At 37.9% G+C, this 20,876-nt stretch overlaps 1 protein-coding gene across 12 annotated transcripts in view; it reads left to right on the top strand.

Moving 5' to 3' along the window:
• LOC137226116 (bcl-2-binding component 3, isoforms 3/4-like) overlaps positions 1–20,876 on the top strand; it is a 60,686-nt gene that overhangs the window by 721 nt on the left and 39,089 nt on the right. The gene's annotated exons all lie outside the window — the stretch shown is intronic.

Genomic DNA, 20,876 nt, shown 5'->3' on the forward strand with positions numbered 1-20,876 from the left:
ACCTTTTCCAGTGTTCATGCTGATGCTGCTTCCTCAGCATCCTGTGGGTACACCCTTCCTCCTCTTCAGTCAATCCTATGGTCTCAGGGCTGGAGAGAACCTTGGACAGAGCCTTGGACATATCTCCCATCAGATCCTCAAATTCTTTAAGTGACGGTTTCAACGTGTACTTTTTCTGCCTGGATATGACTATATCCCATGAAGGAACTCACTGCACAAATTCTGGGGACAATGAACTTCTGGAAGTTCTTAAAATTTTGCAGGTAGCAGAAAACAACATTTCAACCACATAAACCACAATATTACATCATGCAAAAGGAGGACATCAACTATTCCAAAAGGTCACCATGAAAAAACAAAGTTAACAAGATAAGCAATGAAAGTAACTTTGGAACATGTCAGAAGTTACAATTTCTTTCACTAAATAAACTAAAATAATTTACACTCACAGGCATTAAACAATCTCATATAAGATACCAAAAGACAACACTTTTCCGAAGAACCTTATAGATCACTTAGATGAGTGATTTTCAAACTGTGAGTTCCAAACTCCTATATTTCACCATCCCCGGCACCCACTGCCCACCTCTGCCAAAGTGGGGAGAGGTGGGTCTCAGATACCTCAACCCTACTTTGGTTTTTTTCCCCCATCAACATAAAATATCTCTGTTGAACAGCATCATAACACTTCCTTTGACCTATGCCTAAGACTTCACTGGAAGAAAGTATTGGAATGCTTTTTCTCTAAAGTATGTGATACAGTGAACTGCATATCTGTTTACAAATAAACATTTAGGGGAAAAGAACGTGCAAATGAATGCTAACAAGAAGCTTACAACTAAATCATGAACAAGTATGTTATTTCTTGACATGCTTTGATATGATGTTTTGACCAATCTCTATACCCAAATATCACCTATATAGTTCACCTTCTGTCAGCTTATAAATCCTCTTTTGATCACATTAAAACCACATCTTCATTAACCAAAGGGAAATGTCCTCAAACACAGGTTCTAAATTTACTTCCAAATATTTTTTCTATGACAAGAAGTTTGGATCAACTACAGGTGGCTGTTACATTTTTCTCTCTGATTACCTGGCAAGATGGGACCCAAATTCTGGATCATTCTTTTCCATTACTTTTTTCTTTTTATTTATTTATTTATTTAAAATTATTTTATTTTTTTTGAAGAAGGGTAGGGGGCAATGCAGCCTGCTTCTCTATAAACAGAGTGGATTCACACTCACGATAAGTCCTATGAAACCATAATCTTCCCTGTTTGTACTCCACAAATAATAGCAGTGATCTATAAGTCAATGCTGGGTAAAAGGTGGGAATGTTTAATGGAATTTTGCAGGAAATGTTAGGGTGCCATGCAACAGAGATATTTTCAGCTCTGACTCAACAGCGGAAGAAGTGACTTCCCAGGGCAAAGGGGGTTTTAAAAAGTCCTACCAAAAAAAAAAAAAGTCCTACCACACACCAAATATTGGTCCACAGCAAAAAGAGTACAGCTGCAGAAGAGAATACATATATAAAATGCTTTTGTTGAGGGAAAGGGGAAGCATGACACAATCATTCCTCTTAATTAATACACTGGGCAGTCAAGATTCTACAGAACATATAAACTAATAAAACTATACTTTGGGCTTCCCTGGTGGCGCAGTGGTTGAGAGTGCGCCTGCCGATGCAGGGGACACGGGTTCGTGCCCCGGTCCAGGAGGATCCCACATGCCGCGGAGTCGCTGGGCCCGTGAGCCACGGCCGCTGAGCCTGCGCGTCCGGAGCCTGTGCTCCGCAACGGGAGAGGCCACAACAGAGAGAGGCCCGTGTACCGAAAAAAAAGAAAAGTATAAATAAAAACTATATCATATAGTTCTTACTTTAAAGCCTGAGTGCAATAATTAAACAAATCCTTTTATTTCTTTCATTTACGTCCTCAAATCCACCAATTCTTGATCAACACAACTAAGACAGATTTGGGGGGTCAAAAACAAGGAAATAATACCCCTTAAAACTTCTGCATTAGAATTTCTTATGTCTAAGTTTGCTTTGCATTAAGCTTATGCTAATGTATGCCACTCAGCGTTCCAACTTTTTAAATAATTAATTGAAAACATAGAAAAGTTTAAAATTCATGAATGGCTGCTAAGTGATGACCAAGTAGGTAGCCAATACATGTGCCTAGAACACTGATTGCTAAAAGGCTGAGAAATGCGTTAAGAAATAAGTTTTAATAAACATGTTAGATTAATATGCACAGAGCTACTAAGTATTTATCGTGTTCCTGACTTTAATAAAGAAAACAAAAGCAGCTATTGAGGCAAATGTTATAATATGGTGAAATCATGGATGTGTCATATAAGCATGTTCATTAAAGATGGGGAGAAAGATCCCAAAACAATTGATCAAAAGAGGGAGTACCTCTGGGGAGCAGGAAGAGAGTGGGCAACTGGTATTTTTTCTTACAAGCTCTTTTTGTAACTATTTGCGTCCTTCAATTTCACATGTATAATTTGATAAACATAAAACTAAGTGTAGGGCTTCCCTGGTGGCACAGTGATTGGGAGTCTGCCTGCCGATGCAGGGGACACGGGTTCGTGCCCCGGTCCAGGAAGACCCCACATGCTTGCGTACCGCAAAAAAAAAAAAAAAAAAAAAACTAAGTGTAAAGTAATCAATGAATAATATAAAACAATCTATCCTTAATACATAAAAAGTACTATTCATAAAACATTTCCATGGAAGGCTGAATGACACAGAAAAGTAAGGCTGCCAATTTACTAATCTTACTCATCTCCAAAGTCAGAGCCAATAAAACCAGCAAACTTTGATCATGATCTATAAGTAAGAAAGCTATTTAATGTTACACACACGTGCATGTGCACACACACACACACACACACAGCTAAAAAAAAATATGGATGACTAACCTAGATCTCATGAATCACTAAGTTTAGAGACAATAAAGAACAACCTGAAATCCACACGAAGATTTGGAACCACATACAAACTTAGTTTAAGGGTTGAACATGAAGCTTCAGTCTCCTTACTTCAGTCCTTACAAGTAATAGAAGTGAATCCCTTCACAGAATAACTCATGACCTTCCAACAGTGCTCAAATGATAGCAAAGGCACCACTGAGAGTGAACTCTCCAGCCCACACTGCTTTCTCCCAGGAGTGGAGACGGTGCCTTGAAAGGGGCCTGGTCCACCATCAAGCAGAACTATTCACAGGGTTCTGTCTCCTTGAAGGATGTGAAACACGCAGGTACATGTCTGAGTTTTGGAACTGACAATCCCAAGAGTATGAAGATGCCAAAGCTGGAAGTAGCAATGGTTAAACAAAGGATAAGATGGTTACAAGACACTTTTCACCTGCCTGACTCTCATTTCCCACTTTCTTCCTTTGTCATACGTGTTTGAGAGAATTCTAGGGAACAATAACAGCAAGAGTTCACTGAGTAAGGCCCTTCAATAACTTTTCATTGCCCTTATGGTAAAATCCAAATTCCCTACCATAGCTTTACCCATCTCCAACTCGCACAGCCCACAGAGGCTCGCACAGAGGTCCAGCCACGCTGAGGTCCTTTCTGTTCCCTAAATATGCCAACTACCTCTAAGCCAGAGTACCACAAACTTGCAAGTATGGTAAAAATCTTAATTTTTAAATCTAAATGGATATATGGGTTTTCACTGCCACTCAACTATTCTGTACATTCAAATTTCTTCTTAAACTATGTTTTGCCTAAACTATGTTTCAGACATAACTAGAGTTCATGAAGGAAATGGACAGAAATACGTACTATAATTGAAAAAATTCATTTAGTTTTCAAATACTCACTTCCCCATCCCTTCAAAAAAAAAATTGGTTCATAATAAACCTCAGTAGGAGTCCTTGGGCTGAGTCAAAACTACCAATGCCACTGGCAGAACGCCAGCCACTGTCCGCATTTAGAGGGCTGTGGAAACCCGTGCCTACCATCTCGCACACTGGCGGTAAGCGTGCTCCTGATGGTTTATTAGTGGTGTATGCCTGAATCCCAAAGGTAAAGAAGAGTTAGAGGGGAAATATAACTTGAAAATTGGGAGGAGGGAGGCCAGGGTGGGGAATAATTTAGCATGCTTTTAAACTAAAATTAATATTTATGAAATAACATGCTAAATCTGCATGAAAGGGATTTGCAGGAACATTTAGCACTGTTACACCCCTTAGGTTTCACGCATTTGTTTTTCTGTCTTTCCAAATGCTCTTTCTTTCTGCCTTTAACTTAATGACTCATCTTTTTTCCAATGGTGATGTACTTTAAGGTTCTATCTTGGCCGTCTTCTTACCCTATATTCTCTGAGTGATCTCATCTACCCACGTTTTCAACAACCTGAAATCTACCTCCAGCCCCGACCAATCAGCCTACATTTCTAACTACTGCTCCCGAAAGATGTCCTCAAGGCAACTCAAACCTCATCCCCAAGTCCTGCTTATTTTTCTAAATTCCCCTTCACAGTGAATGGATCCATTGTTCACCCAATCACAAAACCTGGTCACCACAGCAGACTCTTTCCACTCATTAACTCTTCCATATAATCAGTTCACAATTTCAGTAAATTCTGTTTTCTAAATCTCTCTGTCCCTACAGACATCAAGTGTAGACCCTCGCTATTCTCCACAAAGGGTAGTGGTTGTCAATGGGGCCAATATCACCCCTAGGATATGTTCTTGAAAATTTGGCCGCCACGATGACTGGGACATTTACTGACCCACTGAAATCACTTTAAAAAGGTGGGTGGGGTTGCTTTTTGTGCCACTGTTCACATAAGCACAGTCCTTAGCTAGCTTCTATATCCTTGGGGTAGGGAGGAGAGGGCTAGGCTGGGAGTCAGAATAAATGAAGTTTTTCTATCTACTCCTGCATCTATGTCCATCACTGAGTGTTAAACTTCTAGCTTTTAAAAAATGGTTATACTATTCATCATGCAAAATTCAAACATTAAAGGACTACTCAAGGTAGAAAGTGAAAATCACCTGCAAAGCCTATAGGGACAGCTAGTATTAACAGTTTGATATATATTTTTCTTTTTGTTACTTGCTCTATATTTGTGGTCTTTCACATGGCGACTCGACTCTTCTCGAAAACAGATGGAGACCAGATGATAGCAGAAATGGTAACCTCCATCTTACAAAGCACAAAAACTTCAAGTCACTGGTCTGTTAGGTTAATACTCCTCAGAGTACAAAGCTCCATACCAAGAAACCGCTGGAGAACATACAGAACACCCACTGGGAAACTAGAAGGGTAACACCATTAGCTAGGACTGTTAGGCACTGACCTTCTTAGGCAATCTGACTGCTTTGGGCTCATGCAACATACCCCTAAATGCAGCTAACTCTAGTCACCTATGTACTGATAAATACTGAAAAGTAGTCAAATGGTCCATAAGCCACTAATTAGGACATTCATTCATTCAAGTACCAACCGTGCACTCACTATGTACCATACAAACTTAAGGCACCAAGAGTGGCTGCTCTCAAGAAGACAACATTCTGGCATATATGGATGTGGGTGTATATGTTTTAAGACAATACAGAAAAGCTCCTGAATGACAACACATTCCTAAACAGTTGAGTTCACAGGACTCTGTGCTAACATATATGTTAGATCTGACTCATAAACTTGGTGGTCAAATGCCAAAACTGCAAACAAAAAACCCCACATACAATAATAAGACTGTTGCAGAGGACTATCAAGGTACTTAATTAAGCAGTCATGGAAAGTGTGAAATGTCGTAAACATTTGAATCCATTTTTTAGATAGCTGGCTCTGAGACCTAAATCCCCTGCTTCTAGGGTTAATGTTACTTGATTCAGATAAATATTAAATATCTACAACATGCTAGATCTTGTGTTAGGTGCTAGACTACCCATATAGTAAGGTAGGGCAATTATATAAGGCACAGTAGTTAATTACATGGGCTTTAAAGATAACCCGGGTTCAAATCCTGGCTTCACCATGCCTTAGCTGACTTAGACTTTTCCAAGCCCCCTTTCCTCATCTCTAAAATGGGAGAAACAATAGCAACCTAACAACTTGGTATAAGAATTGCATGTGTTTCAAGTGTTTAGAACAGCATCTGCATATGGTAAAATTTGAATAAACAGCAGTTAAGCATAATTACATGGTTTTTTTTTTTCCTTCTAAAATCTGATTCATGACTACTGTTTCCAAGGCCAAAATGGGTTTTAAAAAAGGTATCCAGGGCTTCCCTGGTGGTGCAGTGGTTGAGAGTCCGCCTGCCGATGCAGGGGACACGGGTTCGTGCCCCGGTCTGGGAGGATCCCACATGCCGTGAAGTGGCTGAGCCCGTGAGCCATGGCTGCTGAGCCTGCGCCTCCGGAGTCTATGCTCCGCAACGCGAGAGGCCACAACAGTGAGAGGCCTGCGTACCGCAAAAAAAAAAAAAAAAGGTATCCACACAGACTGTATAGCAATATAAGATGAGTGATCTTATCCTTTTAAAACCTGCATCTAAAAGTTTTGATTCAGTTTTTGGAAGGATAGGCTACATGCCCTTCTAAGCGGCAAATAAGATGCAATGACTCAGCTCCATTAAAATAAACCATGGATAGCTTTAAGAAGCAACTGGACCTTTGGTTAATTACCAAAGCTACCATATACAAAGCTCATCATCAACTATGTCAAAACCAAAATTAAGTGTTCAAGAGCATACAAGATGACCTGTAAAGTGTCCTTTGCAATTAATGTATCTTGATCAGACTTTCAGGGGCCAATGATGTGCAACACTGGATACTATGCAGGAGTTAGACTGACATTTTTTTATAGCCTAGATGGTAAATCAGATGGTTGCCATGGTGCTAATAGTAGCAATATTTTAAATAATGTAAGATCTCTCCTACAGTACTACACTTCACAGTTTACAAAGCCCCGTCACTTCTCTGTTTAATCCCTCCCCCAATGACCTCTCACTTCATTCAGAATAAAATCCACACTCCTGACCAAGGCCTGCAAGGCTCCTTGTGATCTACTGCTCTCTGTCCTCATCTCTTACACTCGAGGCTTTAGCCACACTGCCTGGCTTGACATTCCTGGGCCCGGCCTAAGTACATTCCCCATACTGTTCATGGAGAGTTCTTCGCTCAGATCACTATGGCTCTCTCCCTCATTTTACTCACAGGGCCTTCCCTGACCAATGTTTCCAAAAGAGCACCTTTCCCCTAATCTCATCTCCTTATCCCGCTTCATTGCTCTTCCAGTACTTGTCACCATTACCTGACATATATGTCCCAGGAAAAGGACTCTGTTTGTTTCACTCATTCATTGTTGTATACCCAGACCCTGGAACAGTGTCTAGAACATACTTGTAGAATATCTGTAGAACAAGCAAACTATCTTTTGATTCTCAAGGAAAGAGTAGAACTCCTTTGATTCATTACTAAGTTTTATTTTTTTTCTATTCTATAGATGAGTAAACTAAGGCACAAAGATATTGAATAATTTGTTCAAACACCATGAAGCTAGTTAGTAAAGTGGAAGAGAAAGGACTTCCAAGGTTTTGACTCCAACTCTTAATGCACCATCTATCAGATTAACCAGTGTCTTTCATATGACAATGAATATGTTCACTATGTATCAGGAGACTTAAAAATGCTTCTCTCTTAAACCTGCTTCTCTTAGATTTATGTACCAAGATGGCAGCTGAATCATTACTTAAGACAGTTGAAAAAAAGGGAAAAAGCCCCAGGAAATATAATTGAACATTGTGAACTCATTCAAAAATCAATTCTTCTGAAGATTTCTACTGACGTGAAAAAATGCCCACAATTCCTTTTAACTGAAAACACTTTAGATACAAAGGTGCATATATATATTTATATGCACCACATATACATATGAGTGTATATATGTATATAAAATAGTCATGTGTTCTATATATGCAAACACATATGCTGACTAAGAGAAAAAAAATCAGAGGTTAATAATGGGTAGTGAGAATGTGTGTTCCATATTAAATTTTTCTTAATGTTAAATATTTACAATGTACATGTACAGTTTTTTCCTGATTATAAAAGTGCTATTAAAAAAAATTAGTACAAGATCATTCCCAATAAAAGGAACCAGGGCTCCATGAAGGAGCAGGAAAATATATAAGATGAGCCGAGCTTAGGGCATGTTACCTCAGAAAGCAAAGATGGATGAGGTCCTGCCAAAAAAGACACAGGAGCCAATCTGAAAGGCTCCCACAGGCCTAAGATGGTACAATTTTGGCATAAAAAAGAAAAATTATTGCAATGAATTGACATGCAAATTAAAATTTGCATATATAATATGTTATGTATTTAATAGTAGTACAAGTAACAATAATACAGTTAATATAAAACATTAAAACCCATGAAAATTATAATACTAAAAAAGAAAATTCATTCGTCACCTTAGAGTTTGTGAGAACTCAATACCCCCCAAACTGGTAAATAAAAGAAAGGGAATGGCACATTTATCCTGTCTTTACTGCGTAGCCTGTATTTGAGGGTAACCAAATAGTTGAAAGGGAAAGTTTTTTTATAGAAGAGTCATATAGTTAATAAATGTAGAAAGAAAAGTAGAAAATTATCATTTTGTAATCCTTGATGAAATAAGGGATCTAGGCAACAATTATCAACAGCCATTAAAATCATAGGTGAAAGGTTGATGGAGAACTTCATAGTAGATAACTGGAGCTGATAACTTGGAACACTGATCTATCATTAAAAATAGGAAAATCAGACATCAATGTGTCTCATGATAGGATGCAATAGGAAGTAGAAAGGTCCATCTATAAAAATATTTGATCTCCTTTCCTCCACTTAAAAAAAAAAACTGAAGCTAATCAAGTTCCTAAACCTATCAGTCTATAGGAAACACGGGAGATGAAGGAACAAGTTAAACATCACATGGAATCACCAAGTCAAAACCAGAACAAGGGCCCCTCGACAAGACGAATATTGGGTTTCTGCAGCAAATCAAATAGCATTAGCAGAGCGGGGGAGGAAAGGCAGTGGAGAATGTTAAGTAATAAAAGAAACTCACTAGACATAGTCAAATATATGGCTCTTCTCTGGAGCCTGATTCAAATAAACAAACTATACAAAAGATACTTGGGCAAGTCAGGAAAATTATACTGGGTAGGATAATTAAGAAATTACTGTTAATTTTGTTAGGTATTATAATATAGTAGATATGTAAAAAATATCCTTATCAATTAGGCATACATACTGAAATACAGGTGATTTGGGATTTCCTTCAAAATACTACAGTACCACCCCTCCCTAACAGTAAGGTGGGGGGGATAGATGAAACAAGGTGAGCAAAATATTAGTAACTGTTGGAGCTAGAACTTCATTATACTAGAGTATTTGAATATACTTGAACATTTTCATAATTTTTAAAAATCAGTAATAGAGAACATTTTTTACTCTAAAGAATTGTTATGCTTCTTGTAATTGGTATGTCCATTGTGCTTTGCTTTTGCTTTTTTCCCCTTTATTTGTCTAAACGGTCAAAGTTAAATTTATGTATAACTGCAAAGTGATCACCTTAAACCATGTTTCTCACATAAAAACAACCCTTTCTCCTCTATAGTCTCACAGCTCTTACTTAACTGTTCCAATGTATATGTGTTGTCATTCTGTCCACTGTAATTCAATAAACTAACTTATCTGCTGATGGCACAGGAAAAGAATATCTACAGAGGAAATAGGTACACACAGGCAATGCCTTCAATAGCTGACTTATAGTGCCCCTCCCTGAAATTCTTGGAAAACTACAGCAATGCCAGCATGAGTATCCCCGCCTTGGGAATGCCCCCCTTTTCTCTACTTGTTCAAAATCCTGCCCATGTCTTCCACTTTTAAATAACAGCTCCTCCATGAAGACCCCCACAGTAATCTTCCTCCTCACTCCTGAGCTTTCAAAACCTCGATTATAGTGTGCTTTTATTATTTACATATGGATCACCCTCAATGAGTCAGGAAGCCCCAAAACTGAATGTGGCAAAACTGAATACCAGCCAACATGTTACATTCTCGTAACATTTGGCATATTGCTCTGCATTAAGACTCCAGACACATGTATTGAGTGGAACTGAAAAACAGTTCTCAAAACAAAGAAGGCCACAGAAACGATTGATACATAAACAACCAGGAGTTAACCAGAAAGTTTTAATCTGAAACCCAGCCAGAACAGGGTTAGGGGCCACCACCTAGATGGTCTTGGAGGATAAGTGAGCAGGAAATCTAGGTAAGCACCTATAATCTAGCTATTGCTATGTACAAAGTTGGACCCACACCTGCTCACTTAACTGTTCCAATCTATAAGTTGCCACCTGTATGTTGTTTGTGCCATGAATATAAACATGGAAAAATTCTGACTAAAGTGTAATAGATTCATGTAATTAACCAAGATGAAATACTGAAAGGGTGGATCTGGGTTCCCAAGATTGTGGCACAATTTGTAGAACCATCCTGTTTTGGATCTTCACAACTTTTTTGCATTGACTTTTTATTAATGTTATATTAGAATGAACTTAATTGACTGATCACTTGGGCATTATATTGTGATGTGTATTCTCTAAATCCAACACTTTCTATCCATGAAACTACCCCTTCCCACTTTCCCCAATTTCTATGGTAAATACTTGCTGTACGTCTTTAGATTCACATAAAAGGTCCGTCCTGAGATCCCATGTTGAACGTCTGCATCAGAATTCAAGGCAAGTCTTTTGACTTCAAATTCTCTTTGTATTTATTTGTCCTATCATCTTACAAACAGATCAAGTATCACAAAATGTACAACATGGAAGTATGACTTAATTATCAAAAAGTAATCAGAAATAAATGTTCACTAAGTGTCTTTTTAAAAATATTGATCTTTAAATTCTGATCAAACAGACAAAAGGCAATTTCTAAGATTATTATGAGTTAAATAAATATGAAAAGGATACCCTTGACTGTCCCCTCCCCCCCCCGAAAAAACCCCCCACAGTATCAAAAAACAAAAATTGGCCCACATCTCTGTTCCATATGCTTTGGAGAGGACTTTTATTGCTCATCGTTGACAACCCACGTTCCTTTTTTCTATTAAATAACAAGTGCATTGCATAGAGAGCTAGGAACTACCTTCCAGTTCCAACTAAAATCTCCCAAACACATGTATAGGTCTGAGTGACCACGAACTTCTCCAGCCACTCATCTTTTGGGAAAATGTCATATTAACTAAAACAAATCTCCTTTAGGCATATGCCTAATACTTTTTCCCAGATCACTTTTTAAAAAGAGAGATTGTTGGAGACCTCAAATCTCTAACATTTTCAGAATTTAGAAGTGTAGGTTAGGGTAGACTATTCTTGGTGGAACTTTCTCCATGACCCTAAAGCTAAATGCACCAATTACATACATCACATCATACGGACCATTAATTCTGTTTTTTGTTGTTGTTTTTATTGTTTTTGGTCATCAAAAGTAGTAAATAATCACTAGGTGAATCAATCTTTAATAGTATTCCCATAAATTTAAATTTCTAGAAAAAATTCCTATTTTAAATTAATAGCTTTTGTTATGTATGAATTACAGATCGAGAACTTAATGAAATGGGCTTAGTAAATACAATGTTTAGAAATAATTTCACTTTTGTGTTCTTCTAATAGGCTTTCTATTAACCCTTGAAAGTTTCTTTTACTCACACTAAACATGCGAATGTCAAATTATTAATGTTTATGAAATATGCTCTAATGATAAAGTTCATTCTTTATTTGAACAACAAAGCAAGACACACCTGTTTATAGGAGAGAGCTTTGCTTCAGACAAAGTAATTTTTAGACAAAAGTAGTTTTACAAGGATTTTTTTAAAGCACCAGCTCTTGTTAAAAAAAAAAATCTGTGTATTAATTTTACAAACAGGAATCTCATGTTAAGCCTCAAACACTTTTTAAGAGAACCATACTACTAGTGTCAAGTTTTACTGTGGTAATTTCAGTGTATCATGCAGTCATTAAGGATTTCCAAGACTAAAATTATGATAATTAAGTACAACAGAATACTTCAAGCTACCTTAGATCCTTTCTGGAACAGGGCAGGGCACATATAAACAACCACTTAAACAGTTCTAGAATTCACTTAGAGATATGGCTGGAAGTATTTTAACCAAACTGGAATTACCTAAGTAATTCTTAGGAGTTAAGACTGTATCATGTTTCAGAGCTCTCTGACTTCTTTCTTGTAAGTTTAAATTTTAACCTTAAAAATACACACACACACACACACACACACACACACACACTAACTTGAACCTGGCTTCTGCAGAAAAGTTTGCTCTTATACATCTGCTTTTTTCTCCATCTGAGTATTGGCCCCATAATAGTTTTCAAATATCTTTTGTTGTTTAAAAGAAAGGTAGTTTGCTCAGGACTAAAATAAGTGCCATGAATGGGACTACTCTTCTAAATGTTTTTTAACTTGCACCAAAAGCTTATGCCAATTTACACTGTCATCAACAGTGGATGACGGCAGCTATTTCCTCACCAGCCAACCAACACCAGCCCTACTAACCCTTTTGATTTTTGCCAACCTGTCAGATTAAAAATGCTATTCTCTTGACCTTCTCTTCCCCACATATCAACTTGATTCTTTGAATTGCTGATCACTGATGACAGTGAACACATTTTCATGCCTATTATCCATTTGTATTTCCTTAGCAAAATTGTTTGTACATCTCTAATGTCCATTATTCTACTGGGTCTGGAGTCTTTTTCTCATTGATTGATAGGATACTTATAATTATGAACATTATCCCTTTGTCTTTTTTTTGCAAATATGTTAGTTTTTCCATTTGCATTCCAACTTTTTGTCATGTACAAAGTTCTCATTTTCTTATAGCTTTATCTATAATCTTTTTCTTTATGAATTCTGGGTTTCCTATCAAGCTTGTAACTGCATACTGATTATGATGCAAGATTTCATATTATAGGTATCAGACATTATTTACAGTTAAACAATGGTATCCTTTTCTGAAATTAGTTCTAGTAGAATCTAATTTAACAAACCTCACTATGATATCCAGTTTGACAGTGAGGCACCTTTCACACTAGCACTGCTTAGTTGTGGGAAAAATCCATCAAGAAATCCACTATACTAACATGAATCAGTGACCTTTCTCCAATAGCCACCTAATTAAGTTATTGGGGGTGGGGTGGTACAGAATGCATTCTTTATAAATGGTGACTATACTAAAATACATGTTAAATAAGGATGATGCCAAATAAACATTTAAATGATATATTTTTCAAAAATACAAATCTGTGATTTGAGAATATTTTTAATGTCATGTAGAAAGAAGAACTCAAAGCACTTTGAACAGCCTAATCAGACATATTAATATATAAATTACCATCACCATGCTAGCCTGTGAGTTGTCTGGGAACAAGAGCCATAATATTCCCATTCAGTCTGCATTACATTTAGCACTGTCGGCAGCCAAATTCCTATAAAATGTATCCAGTTGTGCTTTTGTTACAGATAAGGAAGATAAAACTTGAAGAGTTGACTCAGTCAGAGGACTGCCCTCAGTTAATCTCCAGGATTCCAGCTTGTCACCACCCCTCTTAAAAGTGTGGTGTTCCAAACCAGACCCTGTACTCCACATATGATCCAAGACTACCTATCCATAGATTTCATAAATGTAGTCTTAAACTCCATTAATAGTTTTGATACATTACATGGCAGCTCTCTATTGAGCAACATAATTGACCTGTATGTTCTGTAGTGAACCACATCCACACCCATTGTTTACTACTGCCTTTTGGGACATAACCTGCTGGACTGAACAATTATTCCTATTAAATTGCTTCTGATTTAGATTCAATATACATTTGACATTTAAAAATTTTTCTTGCATCTCTAGTTTGTTAACCAGAGTATTATTAGCTTTCCTTACCAGATTCCTGTCAAATACAAATCTGTTCAGCAAGTCACACAGGTCTTCCTTTATTCCCTGTTAAAAGCACAGTACAAATACTGGAACCTTCCAATTAAAGCCGGCCATCAGTTTGTACTGTGTGTACAGTCGTTGATTTTTTTAATTTTTCTGACATCAGTCTTAGCGGTTTTATTTTTTAACATCTTTAATGGAGTATAATTTCTTTACAATGGTGTGTTAGTTTCTGCTTTATAACAAAGTGAATCAGCTATACATATACATATGTCCCCATATCTCTTCCCTCTTGCATCTCCCTCCCACCCTCCCTATCCCACCCCTCTAGGTGGTCACAAAGCACCGAGCTGATCTCCCTGTGCTATGCGGCTGCTTCCCACTATTTTGTGTGTACAGCCATTTAAACAACCACAAGGCCACCAGGTCACCTAACTCATTACCACTAGCAGTGATAGCTTCCAGATTTCTCTGATTTCAAGACACATATATTCATACATAAAAAATATGTATCACATACACACAGACACACACAAAGTACCACCAAACAGCACTTATCCTCACTATGCAAAATTACACTGACATTCTCCATTCTATTTTATTCTATCCTAGTCCCCTGTTCCCTTCCCTCCCTTTTAAAATGCTAGTCATAGCCCACTAAATTGATCTCATAACCAACTGATAGGATGGGACGGGCAGTTTGTAAAATAGATTTATAATCAACCTGAGTAGTTCATTTACTAACGATAGCTATCTTATTCACAATGCTTAATTTCTCAAATTATCACAAGGCAAAAAGATTTCATCACTTGGTTTAAGACTTGAAATCATAGTTACATATTACAAAGCATTATTTAGAAATACTTGTAATACATGACTAATTAACTGATTTCCATGAATATGTTAAAGGCCTTTTATCAGTATGGATCTGCCATCTTTAATTTTATCTACACCGATTCATTCACAGATACTCTAAGGAATTAAGTTACATTACCATAGTTGTAGAATTAGTTTCAGAAACATGAACTTCAACTATTCCTTGACAAATTAGCACTGAATTTAATAATATGAAGGTTAATCAGTGTCCACATTTTTAAACGTGAAATCATTAATCTTCACGGAAAAAATTATAAATCCATTTTTCTTCTGGTTCAATTTACTACTCACTTTGCCACAAGGTTGTGGAAGCATAGTCCATATGACCATGAGTAAACATCACAGCCTCACCCATGTTTGGTAAAGAAGAAAAAGCAAATAGCCAATCCTGCTCTTTTAAAAAGATGGTAATTCCTTAAAAAAATTGTGTAATTCAAAACTTGAACAGTAAACAAGTGAGAAAATTTGAAACAAAGTTCAAACAAGAAAAATAAAAGCCTTTTCGAAAATTATTTTTTTGTCAAAGAATTAAGATAGATTGAAAAAGTAAGAAAATACTGTGGTTCTAAAAAGTTACACCTGAGAGTGTTGAAATGATTTTTATTTTTTTCCTTTCAGTCATTCCAATTAAGAACTGTATTTTGAAAAAAAAATTCCTTTTTAAAATTTATAACCGTAAAACTTATTTCTAGAGGATCAGATGTAAACCTGAAAAATCACTCTCCTTCAAGGTTCAGCATTGCTATTTCTGTTCTGGCTAAATGCCCACAAAAGCATAAACATGCCACAAAACCAGCCTGAGCTGAAGCACCATAGTTGGAGATTTGAAGGTTTGTTTTCTTTTAAAACTGCTCAAAGGCCACCGTATGGTGGTATTCAGTGTAAACAGACTTTTTCCAGCAGAAATATTTAGAGTCACAGAATACACAGTTGCATGGCCCTTTAGAGGATCATGTAGAACATTTTACCCAAAGATGATTTCTCTGAGAATTCTTCTAACCAGTCAACATTCCTTTCCACCCCTCCAAATCAACACACTAACTGGCATATGGAGGCTTGATCCTGAGTTGAGAGAAAAACTCTAGATGAAATAATGAGGCTAAAAACATTTTATATCAGAGGAAGTAACTGAATTCATTTGTCACCTGATTGGCATGTTCGTATATAAAAACTCTTGCTTGTGTTTTTGGAGGGTAAAAGTTCTCAATCCTACAGCCAAAACTCAGCTTGTGGACCAAAAGATGTGGTCATGCCTCATGTGGTACACACAGGAATTCTTCCAGGACTCAGAATACAGCTAGGGAGACAAGGCACACACAGCAAGAGTGAAATCTATGGAAGACATGCCACCAGACCCTGCATGACAAAACCCAAATAAGAGAGCCAAGTGGCAAGCTCAGAGGACAGACAGGGCACTGTGTGTTGAAGGTCTCACACTTCATTCGACAGGGGAGATGATTCTTGAGCTGCATTTTGTAGACAGAATAAATTGGGATAAAAGTCAGAAAATGTATTACAATTGATTAGAGAGCTTTATGCAACAATCTGAACTCTGATAAGGAAACAAAAATTATTTTGTAATTTCATCAAGCTCTGGTGGATAATAAAGTGTTGAATGAAAAGGAAGGCAGAAGGCAGTGAGTTTACAGAACTCACTGTAAACTTAAGTGCTGTTTACAGAATAAACACATGGCTTCTTTTATTACTCAAAGAACATTCCCCACTTTATGGAGTGGTGCTTTTTAGGTGAGTGTTGACATCACAATACAGTCACGATGGAAAACTTGCTTTTTATCTGAAAGCTGTATTGAAAATGCACAACAGAGACATCTTATATCCAAGGGAGTATAGACAGTTAAGTTTTAGGTAGAGGCCACAAAACATTCAGGAAAAGCTACAAAGGATACATTTTCTTCCATTAAAAACTTATTTCCTTCTACAAAAATTCTGAACATGGGATTCTGTTTTTCCTTTACTGTTTCAGCAGAAGAATGCTACCAACTCAAGTGAATATGATTACTAGGCCTCAAAAATCCACCTTCTTAGTTTTTAACTTGATCTACCAAATATTTGGGTTATTGCTAACCATGTCACCAACCTATCAGAATCACAGTGGTTTAAACAGGAAGTTAATGAGTTAAATGTTAAAATTAGGCTTTCTACAGGTATTCTGTGGGTAGGGGGCACACAGGGTGAGCTTGTTCCATAAAAGTGGGAGTCTGGTGATCCAGGCTTTCTTGAAGTTTTTCCAAACTAAAATGGTGTTAGCCTTGAATCTCACAGTGGCTTTTAAACCTTGCCCTAAGGTCTCCCTAAGGAGCAGGTGAGGGTCCACCTCATCTCTAGCCCAAACACCTCACTTCTATCAGTTTTTTATGTTGGGCTTCTGTGTCAGAAATTTAACAAATTAAAAAAAAATTACTACCTTATGACGTAAAACACTATCCATTAAACATGTTTGGGGGACTTCCCTGGTGGTCCACTCGTTAAGACTCCATGCTCCCAATGCAGGGGACACATGGGTTCGATCCCTAGTCAGGGAACTAAGATCTTGCATACCGCGCGGTACAGCCAAATAAAATAAAATTTAAAAAACAAAAAACAAAACCAAAAAACATGTCTGCATGTTGGACATAGAACTGTTTTCTGAGGAATTCAATGACCTGGCCTCCAAGTCAATTTATACATCTAGATTTGAAATCAAGTCCTGGTTAAACTCTTCAATTTTTCAAAGGCAGATGATTAGTGCTGCTGGCCCCCTCAGTTAATTGTTAAAGTAGAGTAGTTACTAGAAAACTATAACCTTGGACCTCTTTGGTACTCAATTTTCATAAAAAGTTCAATGGCATGAACGATTATAGGGGGCCATTTCCATAGCTATAGAGCATCAGAAAAGTAGTGATTTAATTAAACTGTGCTCCAGTCTAACATTATTCCTATGTCTTGTACTAAGATGCCTTATACTTGAACTGGGTACCTTTACAGACACTTCAGAGAACAGAGAGAAGTGTACCAAGGACCCAGAGCCTTCATTAATAAAGGATCCACAGGGTCTCAATTCCTGGAAAAATTATGCTTCTCCTAAGTGGCTGGTTTACTTTTTATCTCATGAACACAGCCTTGCAATTGATCGATTTCTTCTTTGTTTTGGCTTCTAAAACTCAAAGCCAAATGGGTGGTCCCCAACTAGCTAGTGTAAAAGACATGCATTTATTTGTGTACTAACCCTGCCCCAGGAATCATTTTGTCTTTCCTTATTTTTCCTTTGCTCCTTATCTAATTCTCTGGGGTGAGGGAGAGGATGAGACAGAAAGGGGAAAAGAGAAGGAAACATACCCCTATTTTTTTGCATTTCCCTAAAATGGAAGGCAAGAAACATGAAAAAAAAAATAACTAGCTAATCTTAACATAAGGGTGTGGTTTTAACCTTACCACCATGATAAACTTGTTAAATACTGCAAGATCTAGTGCGTCAATTTTCTCGCTCAGGTGGAAACAGGTAACACTGCTAAGGGGACATCCCGTCTGGGAAGAGATTACTAAATTAAGTCAAACACGGAAAGTGTATTGAGGCAATCAACGTGTATGGTGTGCAGCAAAATAAAGTACTTCCATCACTGTTCTTCAGAGTCAAATAATTTCTATGAATAACAATGGCCCCGGCCTCTTTTCTAACATAGAGAGATGGCTGTCACAGCTCCTCCATCACTCAAAGAGCTCTGACTCCAGCATGCAACTCCTATTCAGTCCCTGTCATTTGGTAAGTAAGGATAAATAAAAAATACTTCCAAGTTTATTCAACATATTTTTCAAGCCCCTATTACCTATGAGGCTTTACAGATACAAGGTCTGAATGGCTGTGTTTACAGAAAATATTTTTAGCCAGTTATACAAAATGTATTCTATTCAACTAGTGTAAAAAATACCATTCATAAATTAAAATAATGGCTGAATTATACTTCCAAACCTCTATTCTATTCCAATGTCTTCTAGGAAATTAGGAAAAACAACAAGAATACAACTAGGGGTCAGGGCATTTGGGGCGGAGGGGGGGGCGGGTGGGCGGTGCAGAGGCAAAGGGCACTTCACTGTAGCTGAAACAAACTGAGAATGATGTGATAAATCAAAATGCTACTCAATCAACAAACACTGCTGGTTTAGACTAAAAGCAGAACACCCAGCCCCTCCTTCTGTATTTCCAGGATTGTTGATACAAATGCAGTAGCTTTTTAGTCAGAGGTGGATTTCCTTTAGGATACTATGGTCCAATTCTTTACAGACTCCTCTGGGCCTTGAGGATATCTATGGCCAGAGGAGCTAAGATGGAGCCTGTTTTTAAGGCTAAAAAGAAAGATAAAGGACAAAAGAATAGCAAGAAATATGTGGCCTCAGGGCAGACAAATAACCAAGAAGTCCTTTAGAACTTGCATCTTGGACACCTAAGCAAATCAGATAGGAGGCTAAGAATGCCAACAATCCTCACAGCTGGGAACATCATAAGGTCACTCTATAGGGTCATAAGGTCCCCAGCACCATCTCCTTCTGGCAACTGCCCCTCCCACCCCACACCATTAACATAGCTCCAATAGGAGGTGCTATAGTCCTGTAAGAACCATACCCCTGCTGTCCCCAGCAAAGTAACCTAGAGGGGAAGGTAGACCCCGGACTAAAGTGTCTATTGAGGGGCTGAAGCTCCATGAAAGAAATGTAGGTGACCAGGCTTTCTATCAGGTGGAGAAAGCTGGTCTGCAGAGAGAGGATGCTGGGGGGAGGGGGGCCACGACAGTGAGTAAACAGAGAAACGCAGTGGCAGATGGACACTCACAATAGAGTTTGTGTCCCTGGTGAGAACTCTTGGTGAGACCCCAGTGCATTTCTGCCTTGAGTGTTTGACTCCTCCCTGAGATAAACTTTCACTAAATCTCTGCCTTGTTGGAAGAAAGGGAGTTCCAAGTAACACAGGGGCTACTTCCTAGGCATCACTGCTCCAGCCCTGTGCCTCAGAAAGGCAACTCTAATAAGGGTAGGGCTTAGACATTGCTCTCTCAACCTTTTAGAGGCCAAAACTGGAGCAGTGAAGACTAAGAGTGGCACCATCTTTTACTCTACCGTGTACTCCACATACCTACTTTTGGGGCTGGAGATCTGAAATGTGTCATTAAATGACACAGGAAGTAACATAAAAAAATGAAAATGTGTAAATAGATATGTCCATTTATTGTCACAAACTGAGAATAAAGCTCAATATTATATAAGCAAATGCAAATTAAATGCAATTTTTTCCCATGGACATCCTAAAGTGAACTCTCAAGATGATTTTATGAAACCCTTTATCTTTCCCTTGAAAACAGTTGCTCTGAAATGTGGAAGAAATATGGAAACGTTTAAGAATTAAAGATTACATAAATATATAAGTGTAGTAAATACAGGTATATCATCTCTTTAAACAGTCCTTTTAAGAAACCATAAACAAAACGAAAAGACAACCTACAGACTGGGAGAAAATATTTGCTAACAATGCAACCGACAAGGGCTTAATTTTCAAAATACACAAACAGCTCATACAACTCAGCAACAACAACAAAAAAACCCAATTAAAAAGTGGGGGCTTCCCTGGTGGCACAGCGGTTGAGAGTCCGCCTGCCAATGCAGGGGACACGGGTTTGTGCCCCGGTCCGGGAAGATCCCACATGCCGCAGAGCGGCTGGGCCCGTGAGCCATGGCCGCTGAGCCTGCGCGTCCAGAGCCTGTGCTCCGCAACAGGAGAGGCCACAACAGTGAGAGGCCCGCGTACCACAAAAAAAAAAAAAAAAAAAAGGGCAGAAGATCTAGATAGACACTTCTCCAAAGAAGACATACAGATAGCCAATAGGCACATGAAAAGATGCTCAAAATCACTAAGTATTAGAGAAATGCAAATTAAAATTAAAATGAGGTACCACCTTACATGGGTCAGAATGGCCATCATCAAAAAAGTCTACAAATAACAAATGCTGGAAAGGGTGTAGAGAAAAGGGAACCCTCCT

This window comes from Pseudorca crassidens, chromosome 6, assembly GCF_039906515.1.
Source record: "Pseudorca crassidens isolate mPseCra1 chromosome 6, mPseCra1.hap1, whole genome shotgun sequence".
Lineage (NCBI taxonomy): Eukaryota > Metazoa > Chordata > Mammalia > Artiodactyla > Delphinidae > Pseudorca > Pseudorca crassidens.